This window comes from Manis javanica, chromosome 15 (assembly GCF_040802235.1).
Source record: "Manis javanica isolate MJ-LG chromosome 15, MJ_LKY, whole genome shotgun sequence".
Taxonomy (NCBI): Eukaryota; Metazoa; Chordata; class Mammalia; order Pholidota; family Manidae; genus Manis; species Manis javanica.
Window position 1 is genome coordinate 79,305,626 of NC_133170.1, and position 20,673 is coordinate 79,326,298.

The following is a 20,673-nucleotide window of genomic DNA, read 5'->3' on the forward strand; positions in this document are numbered from 1 at the left end:
GCTAAAATAGGAACCCACCAAAGAATCAGTTTCTCCACCGGCTTTGGTTTATGGACTCGTGAATCCATGGATTACAGATGCTGAACAGGAAAGACAATGGAGATCTTGTCAGATGATTTCAATTAGCAGAAGAAAGGACGGAGGGCCAAAAAGGTTTTGCTGACTTGCTCAAGGTCAAACAGGCCATAACGAGAACCCAGGTCTGCTGGCTTCTAATCGTGTGTGCCTTTCACAGCAGAGTGGCTATTGGTTTACTTGAGGATTTCAAGCATCTTGGATGAATTTACGGCATCCCTGGAGCTCACCTCCAATTGAGCCACAAGAACGTTGGCTCCGTAAACCAATTCCTGCCTTACTTTTCTTCCCAGCCCTCTGCTCTTAAAGGACTTAGCATCTTGTCACTAACAACTTCAGCTCCTGCTTAGCAATTCATTTGCAGCACTTGCAGTCCTGGCCAATCCCTGCAGAGGGAAAGAGGGTGACAGGTGGGTGTGAGGAGGGAAGATGGACTGTTACCAGGGGAGAATGTGTGGTTTGAAGGCCTTTTGGTGACATGCACACACAGAGAGAGGAGGAAAGAATGGCTCTTTCAAACGGCATAAATAGCAAACCACAGGGCCTGAGTGTTCACCGCTACATAATGAGCATGCTTGCCTTTTCCTAACAACATTTTAAGTCAGTAATTGGCCCAACAGGGGACACAAGCTGTACACGGAGTCACAGAATAGTACAGAGAAACCTCAGAATGGCTTTGCCTCCCACCAAGAGTGCCGAGCCCTGTAAAGACACAGTCCTGGCATTTAAAAAGGGCAGGCGTTCGGCATAAGAAAAGGGCTTTGGAGGACAACCTTCCCGGGGTCCCCAGGCTTTGCCACATCAGAAGGCTCTTTGATATGTTCCCTTCCTTCCCTTGGGTCTCATGTTCTAAAGGATGCAGCCAGCAAATGAAACTGCTCCAACCATCTACAAAAGGATATATTTTACCCCAGACTGACCAGGGGTCTCTGTGAGGAGTGATCACTCAGTTAATATGATGCCCAAAAAAAAATAGCAGCTTATTTTATCTAAAATAATAATAATATCTATCATAATGTGATTTATCGGATGCTTCTGTGTCCCAGCTAAGGGATTTATGAACTATGTCTTGCTTCATCTTTACTCAACACTCGTGAACTTGTCCTCGCTTCACAGTTCAGGAAACTGAGGTACAGAGGAGATGGGCAGTTTGCCCAGCTAGGTTCCAAACTTGAGTCAATCTGACCACAAAGTGCCTCTTAAGGATTACCTGCCACGGCCTTTTCATTTCACTGTTTTGAAGTATATAGACAGTCATCTGGGGAATGCTCATTAATTTCTTCACAAGCTCTGCAAGGTTGGAAACTCCAGGTTGAGCATTTCTAGTTTGGTCTCAACTTTTCCCTTAATGGTTAAGGTGGTAGAGGCTCAGAGAGGATTAGAAAGGGTCTCACTATCAACCCAGGTGATTAGCAGCAATGCTAATTTTAAATCCTAGCTTTTCTAACTCTGGGTTCTGAGCTCTTTATATCCCACTCAGCCTCATCAAGTAATAGGGACAGAAGATAAGTAGCATGTGTACTATCACTATCCTAGCCTATACCTTCTGCAGACATTACTAATCAATCATGGAACTCTTTCTTGCCAAGCCAGGCAAGTGTTCTCAATCAACTGGATTTGTTCAAATAAATTGAACCTTATTTACTATTGTCACCATGCACAACATTGTTCAGGGCCCTCAAGATGACACATAAGAAGTTACAAAGTGAGTATCTGCTGCCAAAAATTTTAATGTTTTCAGAATATTATTTCAGTATGAAGTAATTTCTTTCAAAGACCAATGTCTACTAGGAAAGACCAATTTCAGTGCTGGTGAGTTTTGGACACAGATAAGCAATCTCATGAGTTGATGGCCACATCCTCTTCACAAGGTCACGATAAATCAGGATGGGAGTGGGGATGGACGCCACCATCAGGGGACTGGACATGAGTGGGAGAAGCTGGTGGCTGGAGGGCCAGTGAGTAGAACAATGCAGGAATGTGAGAGTAACCTGTGTGCGTGTGGAGCTGAGGAGGAGGGAAGCACAATCTGGCCCAGAGGAAAGCTGAGACTGACAGCCGAGAGAGAAGGCGGGATGTCCTGGGCCTCAGGACAAAGTTGAGATTTAAAGGTTGACAGGGCAGGTAAAAAATAGGAATTCTGTATGTTCAAGGCTTCTAGGCAAGATAGCTCTTGTTGTTGCTCTTTCTCTTGTTCATATGGCTGGTCACAGTAAAAGGGGGGAATACAATTAAGAGCAAACGGCAATATAATACGGGCTCTCACAAAACCTTTGGGACCATCTCCCGCTCTGAAGTAGCCTTGGACGAGGACATTTCGTGAGTTCCAGGAGTGGCGGATGCCACGTGGCGAGCAAATTCCATCTGGGCGCATCCAGCAAAACAAGTTTGTGTTATGTTGGTTATGACTGAACCTCCTTGAGGACCATGGCTCTTTATATCCCACTCAGCCTCATCAAGTAATAGGGACAGAAGATAAGTAGCATGTGTACTATCACTATCCTAGCCTATACCTTCTTCCTGACTATAAATGGGTCTTTGGGCACTAAACTATGTTTTCTACCTTGATCTTGCATCTACCTACCACTTCAGCATTTTATTAAAAAAAATAATAATAGAAATAATAAGGGAGAAATGTGGGATTCACATAAAAATCAAGTATAAAAATCAAATGAATATTCATATTTGACCTGATTCTTTTTAGTTCATAATGCATGATCAAAACCAAAAGTTTCTGTGATGACTGCCCTTGCACTGTTCACCATGTAAGAACTTATTCACTATGTAAGAATTTGTTCACCATCTAAGAACTTGTTCGTTATGCTTCAGAAGATTGGAGACTGTTGAGAATTAGGCTTGGGGTGGATTAATGATTGTGCATTGAGTCCCCTATACAGAATTTTATTGTTGTTAACAACCATTTGATCAATAAATATGAGAGATGCCCTCTCAAAAAATAAAATGGGTCTTTGGGGTATTAACAAATGTCATTGAAAGAATAAAGGGAGAAGGATGAAAGAAGATAGAGGTGATGGAGCAGTAAATCTAAAACAGCCCAACGCCTGTCTGGGAAAGGACGCCATATACAAAGACCAGAACAAATGGCTCTATTTCCATTTGGAATCTCTTATGAACTGAGGATTCTCTAGAGAAGAATTCAAGGGGAGAATCCTATCTCACGGATATGTGAAAGTTTAGTACCAAGCCCCTTCCCCAGGCAAGGGTTGTTCAGGCTGGGCACTGGCTGTGCCTTGAGCTTGGAGGCAGAGACATAGTCTCCCTGACTATAGACTAATTCTAACTTGAATACGTTGTCATTGCCTGCCTAAATCCATCCTCAAACCCCAAGAGGGAGTTTTAGAGAATTATTTGCACAATTCCAGAGACAGATTAGCCTCTTCCACCCAATGAGAAAGCAGCCCTTGACTGGTGGTTCATTATGTACAATTCACAATCAGCCCCCTGCTGTTCAAGCTTCCCTTGTGCCTGGTGCCTTTGGAAAAAGAAATTACACGTTGTCTTGAGAAAGTTAGAGATTGGTGTGTGGGGTCCAGGGGGCAACATGTCAATGTCTCAAAGATAAATGTGATAACAATGTAGTGGATTGTTGTGATGGCTGCTTAGGGAAGATTGTGCAAGTCAGAATCCTGGGTGAAACCACTGAAGCATAAGAATATTTTTTAAATGGTTTTTATTAGCCTTTTGATTGGTGCAGCCCAGGTTTCTATTCCTGTTGGGAGAGGGAAACAGCTCACTTCCCCGGTGTCAGGTGCAAAGATGGTAACAGTCTCTGGTACTATCCCCAGGTTCATACATTCCTGGCAGGCTAAATGTGGCCGTAATTATTTATACAAATAAAGGTTTATTAGAACACAGCAATTTGTTTACATATGGCCTATGGCTGCTTTGCAGGACAACAGGAGAGTTGAGTCGTTGCAACAGAGACTGAATGGCTCAGAGCACCTAAAATATTTACTACTTGGCCCTTTGCAGGAAAATCCCACTGATCCCTGATCTAAGGGAATATCTGGAAACCATGTCATTTTGTATTTGGAAACTGCGGTTCTGTGCTGATCTATGACCTCTCTCGCCTTATTTCTGCATGTTCAACAAAACAGGAAATTGCAAAGGGGCTTACTTCTGTCGGTGCATTTGAGGCTTCTGCCGGCTTCTGTCTGGGTCCCACAATAGCTGGCACTAATGGGAGACTGGAAAGGGAAAAAAAGAGTTATTTATACACATGCTGGTCAGCATCTCCAGTGCAACTGTGTCGCTTTCTGTGACCCCAGATTCTGCTGAGTGGCAGTGAGGCCAGCTTCCGCTCAGGGAGCTCAGACTCCGGGCTGCGGGAACACTGTCTCCCACTTTGCCCACCCAGCCAAGTGGTGGCCCGGGTCTCCTGCCACGTTACTCTCTGCACCTCTGCTGATATCTCACGGGGACCTGTCCAGCTTCTCGGCTCTTCCATCACCTGTGTAACCAGTTTCCTGTATCAAATTCCCTGTTTGAAATCCATACAGTTGTTTCTGCCTTCCTGTTTGGATCCTGACAGATCTAAGTCCTGACTCTGAATCCCAGACCAGAGGCTGAGAGTCCTTTCTTTCACTGAGCTGTTCGGGTTTTGCTCTGAATTCTCAGTGACTCTGTTCAGCCACACATTCCATCAGCTAAGGGGTCCTTGCTAGGGCATGGCGTCGCCACCCTCACCAGCTGAAACCCCATCTCCGTCCCCCGATATTGCTCTCCTGCCCACGGCGAGATGGGCTCCCAGCCAGGTGGCACTATTATAGTTGCAAGCTTCTGGCTCTCTGGCCACTCCAGCACAGCCATGCCCTGTGCCCCTACCATTCAAGAAAAGTCACCTGATATTCTTTTCTTGTTCCCAAAATGCTCACACTCTCTCTGCGCCTCTGCTCAGCTCCAGCCTCTTGGTCCAGGGGCACCAACTTCACTCCTGCTGTCAGACTGCTTGGCCTTGATGTTCTTGCCCCTCCCTCACCCATCTGGCTTTGGGAGGACCCTAAAACTGATTCTGGAAGACAAGAAGAATCTGTGGTCAAATACTTTGGGAAATGCTGGTTTAAACAAATTTAAAGAGGCCTCTTCATGGCAAGACATCTCAGTGCCTTTAAAATACAAGGTATTGAGGTTGCTGTGTATTCTCAGCTGATTTGAACACGTTTCTTCTGCGTGTGTGTGTGTGTGTGTGTGTGTGTGTGTGTGTGTGTGTGTACCTTGGGAATCAAGATCTATGAGATTTGGGATTTCCTGGGACTTGGGGCTCCACTAAACACTGTTTGATATGATGTTTGTCACTTTTGTTTGTCTGGCTTCCATCCTTCTCCACCAGCTTTCTCTGGTGACAGGATACCTCTCCCCAGTCAAGGACTTTTTCCATCCAGTGTAGGTGGGAATGACTCCCTCGCCACTGTCTCCAGCAGCAGGATTGAGATGAGACCAGTCCTGTCCACAGGGCTTGGCTGAGAATGAAAATGTGGTCTAAACTGGACCAATCACAGTCCTCGCTAGGGTTTCAGGAGAGACTTGTCCTTTCTTCCACTGGGGGTGTTGAGTTGCCAGGATATTCTTGGACCAGGGGCTCAAATGGCTGTCAGACAGAGAGAAGCTGCAGAGCAGAACCCCAAACTAAGAAAGAACTGAGAGATGCAGAGAGAGCAGAATGTCGGCAGTATTTCCTGAGCTCCTTGGTCCAGTCCAATCTGAAGCTGGGTCCTCTGACTTCTTAATCACATAAGCTAATAAACCCTATCACCTCCTTTTTAGTCTTATCTTTGCTTAAGTGAATGTGAGTTCACTTTTTATCTCTCCTTAATGAAACATGGCTTACTAATTGTTGGAGAAAACACAGGTTCCTCTAGTTCAATGTGTGTGCCATGCCACCTGGGGCCAGAATCCCTCTGCTGTCCCTGAATCCTCAGATTGCAGTCCCCAGCTCCAAGGCCAGCATTCTGGTCTCCCCATTCTAGGCTCCCCAAAGAGAGCAGGGTATACAGAAGTGAGGGGTTGAGCATATAGAAACGGAGCAGACAGACGGAGCAAGGCAGGAGGCCCAGCACAGCCTCTGTCCATAATTCCTGTTTCTAATGCCAGGTCACAGTCTCAGCATCCTGGGGACTGTCGGTCATAAGCAAACTCACTGCATAGGCTATTAGGGACATGGTCACCCAATCCTGTACCTCCCCTTGGATTATGCCACTCATCTGTTTGCTCTAAATTTCTGTATTATCTGCTGTTACACTATTCTGACACCAAAGATCATTGACCGAAGCCTTGGAAGAATTTACTTGGCGCAACTAGAAAACAACATTCGTTGATGTGAATGATATTCAGATTAATAAACAAGAGACTCTAAGGTCTTCCAGCTGAGTGGCAGTTTTAATTTGCAAATTACTCATGTGGAATAGCGGAAGTGCCAAGAATGCAGGTGTAAACAAGTGGCAGAAATGAGAAGAATCTGAAGTGTGAAGAGAACAATGAAGGTACCACCTCACATGTGCAACAACACTCGACATTGGAAAGAGCTTCCACAAACAATCTTGTTAAGGCTCAAACCACCCTCTGAGCAGGCAAAGATGATTAGTCCCATTTTTCAGAGATCACTGAGGTGGCCAGAAATATGAAGTGACTTGTCTAGGTTCACGTAGCCAAAGAGGGGCAGGCAGGATTTGCATGTGGAGTCCCTGGTTCTGGTCCAGTTCTCTGCACAGTATCCCAAGGATGTGCTGGCTTAATTCCATCTGTGGTCATTGTGGAACTCTATTTCCCATTTTCCTAAGAAATGGATAAGTGGGTCTGACTTTAATCCCCACCCTGACATCCAAAGTTCACCCGCAACAGTAAACACCATTTTGCTAGAGTATCTGTGTTTTCCTTCCACCACTAGCCTTTCCACTTGCACCTGCAAAGATTGTGACTATGGGTCCCAGCTCAAGCCTAAAGGGTCAGAACTGAACATAGTGTGGTGATGATTTGGATTTTGCTTTTTCTCAATTATTCATTTCTTGGTTTGGTGGCTTAAGGCCTATTATGGCATTTTAATAAATGAAAGGGTATTTTTTTGGAAGAAGGTAAAGTATTCCAAAGATAATCCTTGAAAACATGGCAGGCACAAATAAATTTGATCATTCTTAGCAGACCCAATCAACTCCATTAAGATGAGCTAACAGTCCCTAATGAGGACAGCAGCCATCAGTTGAACCATTGTCATTTCTTTAGTGTCTTTCTCCCCAACTCAGTCATAAGCTCCAGCAGAAATTGTGCCTCTCCTGTTCATCACTCTGTGGCCTCAGTAGTAGCAGAGCAATGAGCACAGGCTAAATGCTTAAATGAGGAAATAATGGTTGAATGAATAAACAAACCCTTAAGATGAAACAATCAAGTCAGCACAAATACAGTATGACTACAGACTGACTCTTTGACTGACCCTAGATAAACACTAGCTTCTTATAGCCAATAATGAGCTCTCTGCTCACTCAGTGAAAACTGCCACCCGTCAGCAAATTAGTTGTTGATCTCCTACTGTGTGCCAGGGTGTCTTAAATTAAGAGCCACTTCATATTATTTTTAGAATGAATCAAGATCTAAACACACAGACACTCGAACATATAAACAAACATGCATACACAAACATACACATACATGGTGTGTATACATATACATATAAAATACATTTTTAAAGTCTTAATTTTGCTAAAATGTCAGTACTATCCTAAGCTACATGTGGTTTTAATGACTATCAAAATCCCAATGATGTTTTTTGTAGAAATAGAAAATCCTATTCTAAAATTTATATGGACTCTCAAGGGACCCCAATTAGACAAAAAAAAAATCCTGTAAACAATCCAAAACAAAGCTCAAAACTCACACTTTCTGATTTTGAAACTTACTACAAAGCTACAGTAATCAAAATAGTGTGGTACTGGCATAATGGCAGACCTATAGACTAATGGAATGGAACAGAGAATCCAGAAACAAATCACGTTTAGGGTTTGATGATTTCAACAAGGATGCCGAGACCCTCAGTGGGGAAAGTACAGTGTTCTCAACAAAAGGTGCTGAGAAAACTGAATAGCCACGTGCAAAAGATTACCTAGCACCACATATGAAAATTCACTCAAAATGAACCAAAAGCCTAAATGTAACATCTAAAATGATAAAAGAAGAAAACAGAGCAAAAGCTTCATGAAAACTGATTTGGCAGTGATGTCTTCAATATGATACCAAAGGCACAGGTAACAAATTAAAAATAGACATTTGAACTTCATGAAAATTTAAAAATTTGCACATCAATTTTTATTCCATAGTAGAGTAAAAAAGGTGACCAACAGAATGAGAGAAACTACTTACAAATCACATATCTGATAAGGGAGTAATATCTAGACTATACAGGGAATTCCTAGACTATATAGGGACAACAAAACCCCAACTCAAAAATGGGCAAGGTATTAATAGATACAGCTTCAAAGAAGATATGCAAATGGCCAATCAGGACATGAAAAAATGCTCAACATCACTAATCATTAGGGAAATGTAAATAAAAACCACAATGAAATACCACTTCATACACATTAAGAGGCTAATACAACACACACACACTCATACACACAGAAAATAAGTTGCGGCACAGATATGGAGAAGTTGCAACCCTTGTGGTACCGTTGCTGGGAATGTGAAATGTTACAGCCGCTGTGGAAAATAGTATGGTGGTTCCTCAAAAATTAAAAATAGGATTACCATATAATCCAGCCACTCCACTTCTGGGTATATATTCAAAAGAATTGAAAGCAGTATCTCAAAGAGATGTTTGTACACCCATGTTCATGGCAGCATCATTTGCAATAGCTAAAACACAGATGTAACCTGAGTGTCCATTGATGGATGAGTGGATAAGCAAAATGTGGCATATGTAGACATGGGATATTATTCAGCCTTAAAAGAAAGGAAATTCTGACACATGCTACAACATGAATGAACCTGGAGGATATCATGCTAAGTGAAATAAATAACAGAAACCCAAATACTGTCTAATTCCATTTGTATGAGATATTCAGAGTAATCAAAATCACAGAGATAGAAGAATGGTGGTTGCCAGGAGCTGGGGTAGGGAAGAAGGGAAATGGGGAGCTAGTGTTTAATGGGTACAGAGTTTCAGGTTTGCAGGAGGGAGAAGTGTTCTGGAGATGGGTGGTGGTGATGGTTGGACAACAGTGTGAATGTACTTAAATGCCACTGAACTATACACTTAAACATGGTTAAGGTACATAATTATATAGTTTCGTATTATGTGTATTTTATCATAATTTTAAAAATTGAAAACAAATATTGTCTTGACTAACTGTTAGTCAGGATATGCCTGGGTTTAACCTTTCAAGTGTTTGCTCCTCACATCTAAAACTACTAGGTTTCTGTTACCGCGCCTACCTGCCTCGGCATGTACAACCCGCATGTAGATAGGCTCTGTTGCCCATGCCTTGGGGCTGCCCCTAACCCAGTATTCCGCTTGGGTCCTTCCCTTGTTCTTGCACCCTTTGCCCTCCCCCAGTGTCTCGGTTCCTCTCCTAAACCTTGCCTGCATCTCCGCCAGTGAGATCCCTAAGCCCTGCCTCCGTCTTCTCAGTTTCTCCCGGGCCCTGACTCCAGCACAGAGATCGCCCCGCAGTGGATTTCCCTGACACCCATCTCTCTGTTCTTCCCAATGCCCTGCCAGTGCATCACTTCAGATTCCAAAGAGAATGTTTGCTGAAACACGAGCTGACGCCGTGCATGACAGCCTTTTCCTTCCAGCTTGGACTTGCTCTGGGTACCAGTATTTAGGATACATTCTCCAGGAGGTGGGATTAGCTCTGATCCTTCTGTCTATGCAATTAAATGGGCAAAGTCCAAAAGGAGGAAAGGCTCCTGTGTGTCTATTTGCTTTGAATAAACGTACATGCGGTTTCTTTAGTTATTAACTCTCAGACCAGGGTTTCACAACTGTGACACTATTGACATTTTGGGGTGGATCATTCTCTGTGGTGGGGCTACGCTGTGTATTTTCAGGATGTTTAATAGCATCCTTGGCCTCTACCCACGAGATGCCAGTAGCATACCCATCTTAGTTGTGACAGTCAAAAATGTCCCACTGTTGCCAAAAATGTTGCCCCAGTTGGAATCCACTGTGGTAGAAAATTCACATGAACAGAGAACATATTGTTAGTTCCATATCTCACTTCGAGGGTGGATCCCAAGGGTTCGTGCTGATGGAGTGGCATCTGTGGCTTATGTCTGTCCCCTCTTCCTTCCCCATGCAGCTCCCTGACGTTCTTCTGGGGCATTGCCCCCACCCCACTCTCAAGTCACGGAATTGGACGGGGCTGGTGCACCTCCCCCACTCTCCCTCCCACTCAAGCACTAGGTATGGTCACATGACCCAGATGTGCCCAATGAGAGCGTCTCATCCTCTTGAGCACAGGGACTGGCTTAGGGATGAGCAATTGCTTACGTTGGTCCAATGAGGGTCAACCCTGAGACTTTTGCTCAACCCTTGGCCCAGGAAGCTCTTTTGCCTGCTAGAGTTTTTAGGTGGAAAGGAGCAAACCTGCAGTTGTCTGTGGCCAATTTCACCACATTGCAGTTATCTAGGACTGGAGTCAACACATTGCCTTTAGGAAAGTGAAGTGAGAAAAAGAAAATTCAGGGTAGTGAAAGGAAGTGATGATTGGTGTGAATGTCTAGATACAGCTATACTGACAAGCTAAGCACCTTTATATATGGCGGCCAACAACACATCTTTCTTTCTTTCTTTGTCTAAACCCTTTGAAGTTGGGTTTCATTTGCAGCCAAACCAGTCCTGATGAATAAAAATATCTAATATTTATTCATATAATATCCATAGTGTTAAACCATAATGGATGACCCAAGTAAATATTGTTACTAATTATCTAGTTGTCATGTATTCGAGCACCTACTATGTGCCAAGCATGTTAAGTTACATTAGGTGCTAAAAATAGCCTTGATGTATTTGAAGGCTTGGATTCCACCCCCGGCTTCATCGACTGACTACACGTGATCTTGGATAAGTTACTGTCTGAGCTTCAGTTTTGCTCATCAGCAAGAATATGGGGTTGGAACAGATCAGACATTGCAAACTGGTGGCCGTGGGTTAGATCCAGCCCTTCTTTTGATGTTTGGTTTTGGCCCACGCAATACTTTACAAAGTAGAAATTTTCATATGTAAAGCCAAGAGTCTGACTTCTTCAGAAAAAATGGGAGTCAGCCTGCATCAGGTCCCCTTGTCACATAGCAGTGACAGGTTTTAGGAAGGGTATGTGGGCTCTGAGTCACCCCAGACCCCACCCCTCTGCGTCATCTTGTCCTTGCCCGCTTCACACAGCTTCTGACTGGCTGGCCAAAAGAAGCATTTGTGCTTGTGTTTTCCAGAACAGACATTGTCTTTCAGCTCTAATATTTCCTAAGAAGGCAGAACATACCTGTCAGGATCCAGGGAAGGAGACTGAACCCAAGCAGGAAAACAGCCCCCTGTACCTGGGATGCAATCTGTTATTCTGCCTCTCCGGGGCCCCTGGGGGCGGGAGGTGGGGGGTCCTCAGGTCCAGAGCAATCAGGGGACAGAGACAAACAAGCTGAGATTGTCTTTCTCTGATTTTCCGTCAGACAAAGAAAATCCCTCTCCATGCAGAGCCTGCCTGGCAGGCTTTGATGTCCCTCTTCCAAGCAGCACCACTTCAGACAAGAGAGGCAGGCAGGGGCAGGGAGCTGAGAACAAAGACGAGTTTCCTGGGCTGCTAATTATTCTCCTTCTGTGTAAATAATTATCTGGAAGGAAAAAAACAGTTCACAGCTGAAGAGCTGGAAAAGCAAAAGGAAGATGAAAGGGGCTGGGGGTTTGATGTGTCCCTGGGAGCAATCCTTGAAGGGAGAGCGAGGTTCAGCAAAGCCCTTCTACTTCCCGTGTTTTAAACACCTAGTCTGGGGCTTTCAAAGCCTTTGGCATTGGTGCTGTAATTAAATCATGATTCTGGAAGCGAGCGTGTGGATAATGCGCCGGCTTCGGCTCTGGCTCCTCCTGGACTCTGCAGGAGTCAGGGCAGGAGGTTTCAGCGACGGAGGCTCTGGGGCCAGTTGGGCCTGAGTTTGAACCCGGCTCTACTGCTCCTTCTCCATGGGGCTTGGGGCACACTGCTCCCTGCACCTTCGGGCCTGTGCAGAGGCGTGCCCAAAGCTGAGGCTGGGTTGAAGGTAGAAGAGGCCAGTGTCAGGGAGGCCCAGTGGGGCAGTTAAAACAATTTGGGGGAGAAAGAGCAGCAGGCTCCTGGGGCCAGAGAAGCAGGATGAGAGGGAGAAGGTAACCGGAGGCCCAGCACCCAAAGAAGCTTGGTAAGTCCTCATTATTTTATCCCAGGTGCCAAGGGACACTTGAGTTTCTCCCTGGAGGCATGGGAGGACAGGTGAGTGGGTGTGCCAGCCTCCCAGCCTGGCAAAGGAAATGAACTGAGCGAGGAATCGCTGCCCACTATCTGCTCATCCCTGCCGACAGTGGGGCCATTCAATGGCAGGGCATTCAGAGGCATCAAAGGAGGACATTTAGAAGAAAGAATGAGGAACAGGACACCCCAACCACCCAGCCGTCCACGAAAGACTCTTGGCAACCAGGAGCATGTGAACCTGGTGGGCAGACGAAGAAAAGCTTGCCCTCGGCTGTTTGGACACTCCCAAGCATTGCCTCCAAGTAAGATGATACTTTATGGTCTTATCTGCCAGCTGGGGAGGCCAGATCCCAAAGAGCCACTTCCGGAATCTGACCGGAGCCCCTGGCTTTGTAAGGGGCTGGGGAATATCGTCCCTTCTCAGAGGCTCAAAAGACAAATTGATACTCGATATGTTGCCATTGTGTTTGGAAGCTGGGAGCAGTGACTGCATGGCATAGCTGTACTGGCTGCATCTGATGAGCCTCTGTGGGCCCCATCCATCAGAGACAGTAAGAGAAGATGACAGAATGGGTCTCAAGTGGGACTGTGGGCTGAGCACTGAGAGTTATTCATAAAGGTACAGAATTAGCCCAGGCCCCAGCTGAGCCAGGACGTGGCTGTGGAGCCTGTTCATTTCTCTTGTGTTAGGTGATCTGAGTGGGTCACCTGAATTGCTTTGAATTTTAACCCTAACCCTAACCCCAATCTCAGTTAAACTTGAATTTCAGACTTAACAGAGTAATAGATTTTAGCATAAGCAGGATCCATGCAATACTTAGGACATATTTACACTAAAAATTATTCATTGTTTATCTGAAATTTGAATTGATTTGGCATCTTACATTGTATTGGCTCAATCTGTCCACTGTAGCTGGCTGGGGATGTGGTAGAAATTTAATGTAGGGGCTGAAGACCTGTGGCCAGAAGACTAAAAGGGTTTGGTTTGGCCAGCATAATGCTTCAGAAGTAAGGGAATTTCACATAAAATCCATACTTCTTTTGAGAAATCAGAGACGTAATTACACACCCGCTTTGCCCCCAGTTCACCACGATCTTCACCCCTATTTGCTCACTGGGACCTAATTTGCTCTCTTATGGACGCTTGTCTGGTCCTCGTATCAGCTGAGTTTCAGACCAAGTCTCGACTCTTGTCTGGGACGTTCTCAGTTCCTGCTGAGGTCATTCAAAGGGACTCCAGTTCCTGCTGTTGCTGAAGGGTATACATTCTCTCTTTAATTTTCAAAGGGGGTAAGGCAAAGCCTACTTCATTTTTTTTCCAATTCCCTGCAAACATTCTATACCCTGAACAAAAATGGGTTCCATGTGCTTTCCTGCACAGCAGCAAAGGTCTCTTTGTTAAATCCAGTCACTGATGACTTTGAAAGGGAGTGATCAGCTTGGAGAAATGCAATGCCCCGGTAAAATGATGCCTTGGGGGAGTTGGGGGTATGTTCTGGGAAAGTCCTCGGGCCCATATTTCCCCAAGTTAAATGGGGAGTGCTCATCCCTGGTTTCTGCTTTGAGTCGTCAGCGGCTGCCCAGCAAAGCATATGCACTTACCTATGAGGCTACCCTCCTGCCTCTAGTTCCCCATTTAGTGAGGACCACTCCGTGCTGTGTACCATGTTGGGTACTGAAGGGTAAAGGATGAATGAGATACAGCTCCTGTCCTCAAGGAGCTCGCCTCCATTTAGGAAAGAAAGATATGAACAAGTAATTCGTAAATTATTTGTGATCAGAGCTAAATGTGGGAGCTACACCCCCTTGTGTTGATCTACTTTTTCAAAGTGCTTACATCATTCTATGATTGCACTTGGCCTCACAAAGTCCAGCCAGCATTGGCATTGTCTACCTGCGATGAATGTGCATATTGAAGCCCAGAAAAGACTGGTTTAGGTAACAGAACAAGTTAGTGTCAAGCCCAAGTCTCCAGCCTCCAGTCCAGGTTCTTTATCGGCTCGTCAACCAGGAACATCCAAATGGGCTCCTGGTGGTCAGAATGAGCCCAAATGCTGTGGGCTGAAGCAAGAGAAATCACCCCATTTATACTGCTACCCTTGTGAGTCTTCCCTAGTCCCCTCAGAGAAAGACATTCAAGGAGAAATGTCTGGATTCAGTAAGGGTGTGGTGAAGTCACCGGCAGTCCTTACTGCTGTCTTCTGACCTTGTCACGCTTTAGGTTTCTTCATGGTCCTCATATCATGGTTAAGAAATTCCAAAGGGAAGCTTTGGAGTCTTAATCTTGATGGTCTAACCTGTGACTCTGCCAACATGTTCTGTAATTGCCAGCCTCCTTTCTCTTGTCTTCTCCCCAGCAACCCTTACACGTGCCTGTTTTGTGAATAATGAAGGATACAGTGCATTCTGCAGCCTCAATATCACTGCTATTACTTGTGGAAATGAGTTTTGACCTTAATTAACTGTTCAGGAACTGGGCACATGCTTCCTGCTGTGATCAGAGCAGAGAATTAGCCCTGAAGATAAATAAGTGAGTGTGTGTGGCAGTGAGGGCGGGGTGCGCAGGGGACTTAGGGAATCACAGAGTGAATAAGGGAGCATCGCGGCTCTCCCTGAAGACGCTATTTTAACTCATTGCAAGACTGATGGCAGTCATGCTAGCATGAACGTTGGGAGAATGTTGCTCTGTGATGTAAGGGCTCCAGTCTGTAAGAATTCATGTCGCTGTCCAAGGTACTGACTGAGCTACTGTGGAGTATTTCTAAGGACTTCTACATTCTAGGTGGGGCATGGGGGGCAATGTTCTGGTTTGAGAGTGAGTGTAAGAGGAGGTCATGGCTGGAAACCCATAAGAAGATGTGGACTGAGATTACAAGCCAATGATTGATTCTGGTGGCCCTGGGCAACTCTCTCAACCTCTCAGATCTCTAATCTGTCTGAAGGAAAATACTTATGTTACCCACTCCACAGAGCTGTTAAAGAGATTTAGTATCATTAAATATATTTCAAAGTCTGGCTTCATGCCTTGAAAATGTGATGATGACGATGATGACGATGGAATGGAAGATCATGTACCTGGCATTATTCTAACTACTTTACATGTATGCACGCACTCCTTTAACTGACATAAAATTCCCTTATAAGGAGATTCTATTATAACTCATTTTATAGGTAAGGAACCCAGAGCACAGAGATGTGAAACCATTTTTGCCAGCTCATACAGCTAATTAAGTAGGAGATAAACACATGGAAGATAACTATTACCATGAAGATGAGAACAGGTATGAATATGAACTGTGAATCCCCTTCTAGATCCTTAGCACTTCCCAGAATTGGGTCCTTGATTTTCATGTTCTCAAAAGTGGGGATTCATGACTGTCCCCCAAGACCAACCTGTACACTGTATGCAAGGAGATCCCTCTGACACTGTGGCTCCGTCATTTCAGCCTCATGCCTTGACACCTCAGTAACAACCACCCCCATTGCCCATAAGACCACGTCCAAACATTTTAGCTTGGCACCCAAGACTGCTCACCATCAAGCCTACCTGTTCCAGTGTCCCCTTTTCTCCCACAGCTGACACTCAAGCCACTGCAAACTTCCTGCTCTCTGAGTATGCTATGACTTTCCTACCCCAAAATCTTGACCTGTGCCATTCCCCCTCCTTCACCTAACTCTTATTCGGTCTTCAAAGCCCACCTTATATGTCTCCTCCTCAGGAAGTCTTCCACGATTTCACTTTCTTCTTTGTGCTTTAGATCCCTTTCTACTTCTCTCTCCTTATAAGATGTAAGTTTCATATTAACTATTGTCAGGATTGTTGGTTGCCTCTCCCTGCAATCAGAGGAATCCCAGGCCAGGTGTGCCATATCCATCTCTCTATCCACAAAACTTAACTCAGGGCTTATTATTTATAGTGTGTGCATGAAAGGATGGGTGTGGCTTCCCCCAGAAGGAAGGGAATGGGGACTTTAGAGCTGATTCCCCCAGGAGGGAGGCTAAAAACAGCATCACAGATTCCAATGTAAAAGTCTGTGCTCAGTGGTTGAAATCTAAGCACAGAACAGCAGAAAGACCTAGAATTTGGAAGTAAGATGGCTCCAGGTTTGAAGCCTTTCTCTGTGCTTGCCAGTTCTGACCTAGGGAAACCTCTTTTCTCTGAGCCTCAGTTCCTTCATCTCTAAAACCAAGAGGACTACATTCTACATGATTGGATCTCTATAGACATTGAAGGAAAAGCCAGAAACAACCTGAGTTTGCATCAGCAGAATGGGTGTCATGGAATACTATTCAGCTGTAATAATGACTAAACTATGGCTACATGTGTTATGAAGTTCGTGAATCTCAGAAAGTTAATGTTGAGGCAAAAAAATAAATCCCATAAAAATCCATAGTAAAAACCAAGCAAAACTACTTTTCCTATTGAGAGACAGAATAGCATGGTCGTGATAGACTCCCAGTCAACAGGTTCATTAGTGAGCTTCCCCTTCTCCTAGCTATGTGACCCTAATCATTTACCTAACCTCTCTGTGCTTCAGTGTCTTTACCTGCTGAATGGTGAAGAGAGCAACAGGTCCTACTTAAAAGAGTTCTTGTGAAAATTAAAAGAATTAATATGTGTAAAAGGCTTAGAAGGGTGCCTGGCACACAGCAAACACCATTTAAGTGTTAGCTCCTATTATTAATTTTGTCTATGTTGTTGTTATTACCACTGCCCTTATTACCATGGTTTAAGAATATGTCCGTGATGGCAACACTATGAATACAAGCAAGGAAATGATTAAAACAAAATTCAGATTCATGGTTTCTTTTAGGAGTTTCTAAATTATTAATAATGTTCTGTTTCATGAGCCAAGAGGTGAGTACACAGATATTCATGCTATTATATTTCTTTAACCACCTATATAGATTTTCACTCTTTTGTATGTATGATATGTTTAACAATAAAATGTTTAAAAGACTAAATGGAATTCATTTGAGTGAAGGACTGGCATCTTTCTCCTCCCCCTCCTGGCTGACACCTAGCCTTTTCTTGGTGATGTATTTCCCTTCACAAAGGGGGCCTCCGCCTTCTGGAGAGGAACTGGTCTGTTCTGCAGGCTGCCCCATTCATCATTCCCCAAGCAGTGTGTTTTATATTCATCTGCAGATGAAGATCAAAGATTGGTATGTTGCCCCCTTTAAGATTGCTGATGGGATAAGCGTGAAAAAGAAGGATTCCACATTTTACCTTAGGTCTTCTAGCAGTTGTCTGCCTCAGAATTAAAGAAGCTTGGCTTGCCTTTCAAGTGCTATTTGAGAAGCAAAATGCCCAAGGAAGAACAGAAGATTCTAGCCCCAGACATGTAACATCTCCTGGTTAAGATTTTATCACCAGTGCCATCACATTGCTTTTGAGCATTCTGGTGTTCCAGGGATTGGCCTAGAATTCTTAGTGACTGTTATTCTACTGTAGCTTTTGAGCTCAAACACTTTATCAAAATAATAATAATGCTAATTATCAAGGACCAGGCTCTGGGCTACCCATTTTACAGGCATGATTTCCTATAATCCTCACAATGGCCTTATGAGGTACTCACACTTAATCCCATTTTCTAACTAAATAAACAGATGGTCAGAGAGGTGAAGACACTTACCCAAGGTCACACAGTGAGTAGAGGACAGAACCAAGACTTCAGTATAAACCCATTTCTTTTACATTCCTAATCTCCTTGGATTCCTCCATGAATCTAGGAGGAGAGAACGGTTCTTATCCTTATTTGACAGATGAACAAACTGAGTCCCTGAGAAAATGAAGCTGCTGGCCCACAGTGACATGGCTAGGAAGTATCAGGACTCAGTCCAAGCCCCACCTGCTGAACAAAGGGCTTGACCACTCCCCACCTGCCTTCCTCTCTCATTAACAACAAGGATGAATTTCCTGTGGGCATGCATGCCAGTCTACATTACATTCAAAGAAGTCCCTGGGGAAAAATGACTGCCTTGCATCGAGGGCTTGGACAGACCTGCCTTCAAGTCCTGGACCAAAGGAAGACAGCATCAGAGCCCCAGTGGTCAGGAAAGACATTAGGAGGTGCGGAATTGAGTCTGAAAGGGCAGGAAGCCAGCACAGTTTGCAGCTCTAGAAGTGAAAAAAGACAAAAACATTTGTGGGAAAAATGTATGCGGTAGAGACATGGCTAAGGGGTAGAGGTGACAGAACGGAAGAGGCAAGCACAGGTCATGAGAGGCCATACACAAGAATCTCATAACAGATACAGCAGCACCTTGACACCCAAATAAGATAGGCAACCACTGGAGAATATTGAGTGCAGAAGCGACATGATTTGATTTCATTTTCAAAGCTTCCTTTTGTGTTGTGCAGAACATGGACTGTGAGGACACGGATAGAGGTAAGAGGGACCATGGGGAGGCTGCTACCATAATCCAAGCTAAGGGAGAAAATATTTGCAAACCACACATCTGATAAGGGGTTAACACCCAAAATATATATGGAACTCATGCAACTCAATAGCCAAAAAAAAAAAAATCCAATTTAGAAATAAGCAAAGGACCAGAGTAGACATTTTTCTGAAGAATACATTCCAATGGCCAACAAGCACATGAAAAGGTGCTCGATATCACTAATACCATTACTAGGGAATTGCCAATCAAAACCAGAAGATGTCACCTCACACTTGTCAGAATGGCTGTCATCACACAAGTGTTGGTGAGGGAGTGGAGAAAAGAGAACCGTTGTGCATGTGCACAGTTGGTGGGAGTGTGCACTGGTACAGCTACTATGGAAAAAAGTATGGAGGGTCTCAAAAAATGAAAAATAGAACTATTATCCACCCCCATAATTCCACTTTTCAGTACATATCCAAAGGAAAGCTAACCACTATCCCAAAGAGATGTCTGTACCCCCGTGTTCACTGCTGCATGATTTACAATTGCCAAGATATGGAAACAACTAAGTGTCCACTGACGGATGAATGGGTAAACAAATAGTGGTATATATACAACTGAACACTATTGAGCTATAAAAAAGAAGGAAATCCTACCATTTGCAGCAACATAGATGGACCTTAAGGGTATTATGCTCAGTGAAACAAGTCAGACAGAGAAAGACAAATACTGTCTGATCTCACGTACATGTGGAATCTAAAGAAACCAGACTCTCAGACACAGAGATCAGAGTTGTGGTTGCCAAAGATCGGGGGGTTGGGGGACAATGGAAATGGTTGCATGAAAGAGGACTAAAGACATAAACTTCTGGTTATAAGATAGTAAGTCCTGGGGACGAAGTGTACAGCGTGATGACTATAGCTAGCAGAACTGTATTATGTATTTAAAGGTTGCTGAGAGAGTTGATGTTAAAAGTGCTCATCAGAAGGGGAAAATGTTGTGACTATGTGAGGTGATGGATGGTAACTGACTTTATGGTGGTGATCATTCGGCCATACACACATATATCAAATCATTGTGCTGTACACCTTAAACTTACACAAAGTCGTATGTCAATGATATGTCAATAAAACCGGGAAAAATAACCCAACTTAGATATCATGATGGCTTGGACCAGAAAAAAAAAAAGTGGAGGTTTTAAGAAGTCATCACTTTCTGAATTCTTTGGAAGGTCACGACGTTCTGACAAGTGATTTGTGGAGAGTGAGAAAGAGGAAGCCATGAAATTGATTCTGAGCAGCTGGAAGGATGGAGTTGCCATTTATGAGATGGGGGAGGTACAGCTGTGGGAGGGTGGATGCCCATTAGACAACCAAGTGAAGATACTGAGCAGGACTGTAAAGGTTTGGAGAGGCTGGGGCTGGAGATACTTACTGTATACGGGAGCTTTCCGTCTGCGGCAGAGACTGGGGCGGGAAGAGCTCGGAGTCCTGAGATGCCCGAGTGTGTGGAGGGCAGACTGTGAGGAGGGGCCAGGGAAAGAGAGGGGCTGGAGCAGCCCGGCAGGGAGGAGGTGCACCAGGGGCATGTTTGTCCTGGGCGCCACGTAAAGAGAGTGTTTCAGGACCAAAGGAACAATCGGTCGTCATACACAGCTGACAGTTCAAGTAAGATGAACATTGAGGCTCACCCTTTGGATGCGGCCAAAGGGAGCTCAGCGGGGACCTTGCCAGGGGGAGTCTCAGTGCCGCCTGACTGTGTGGAC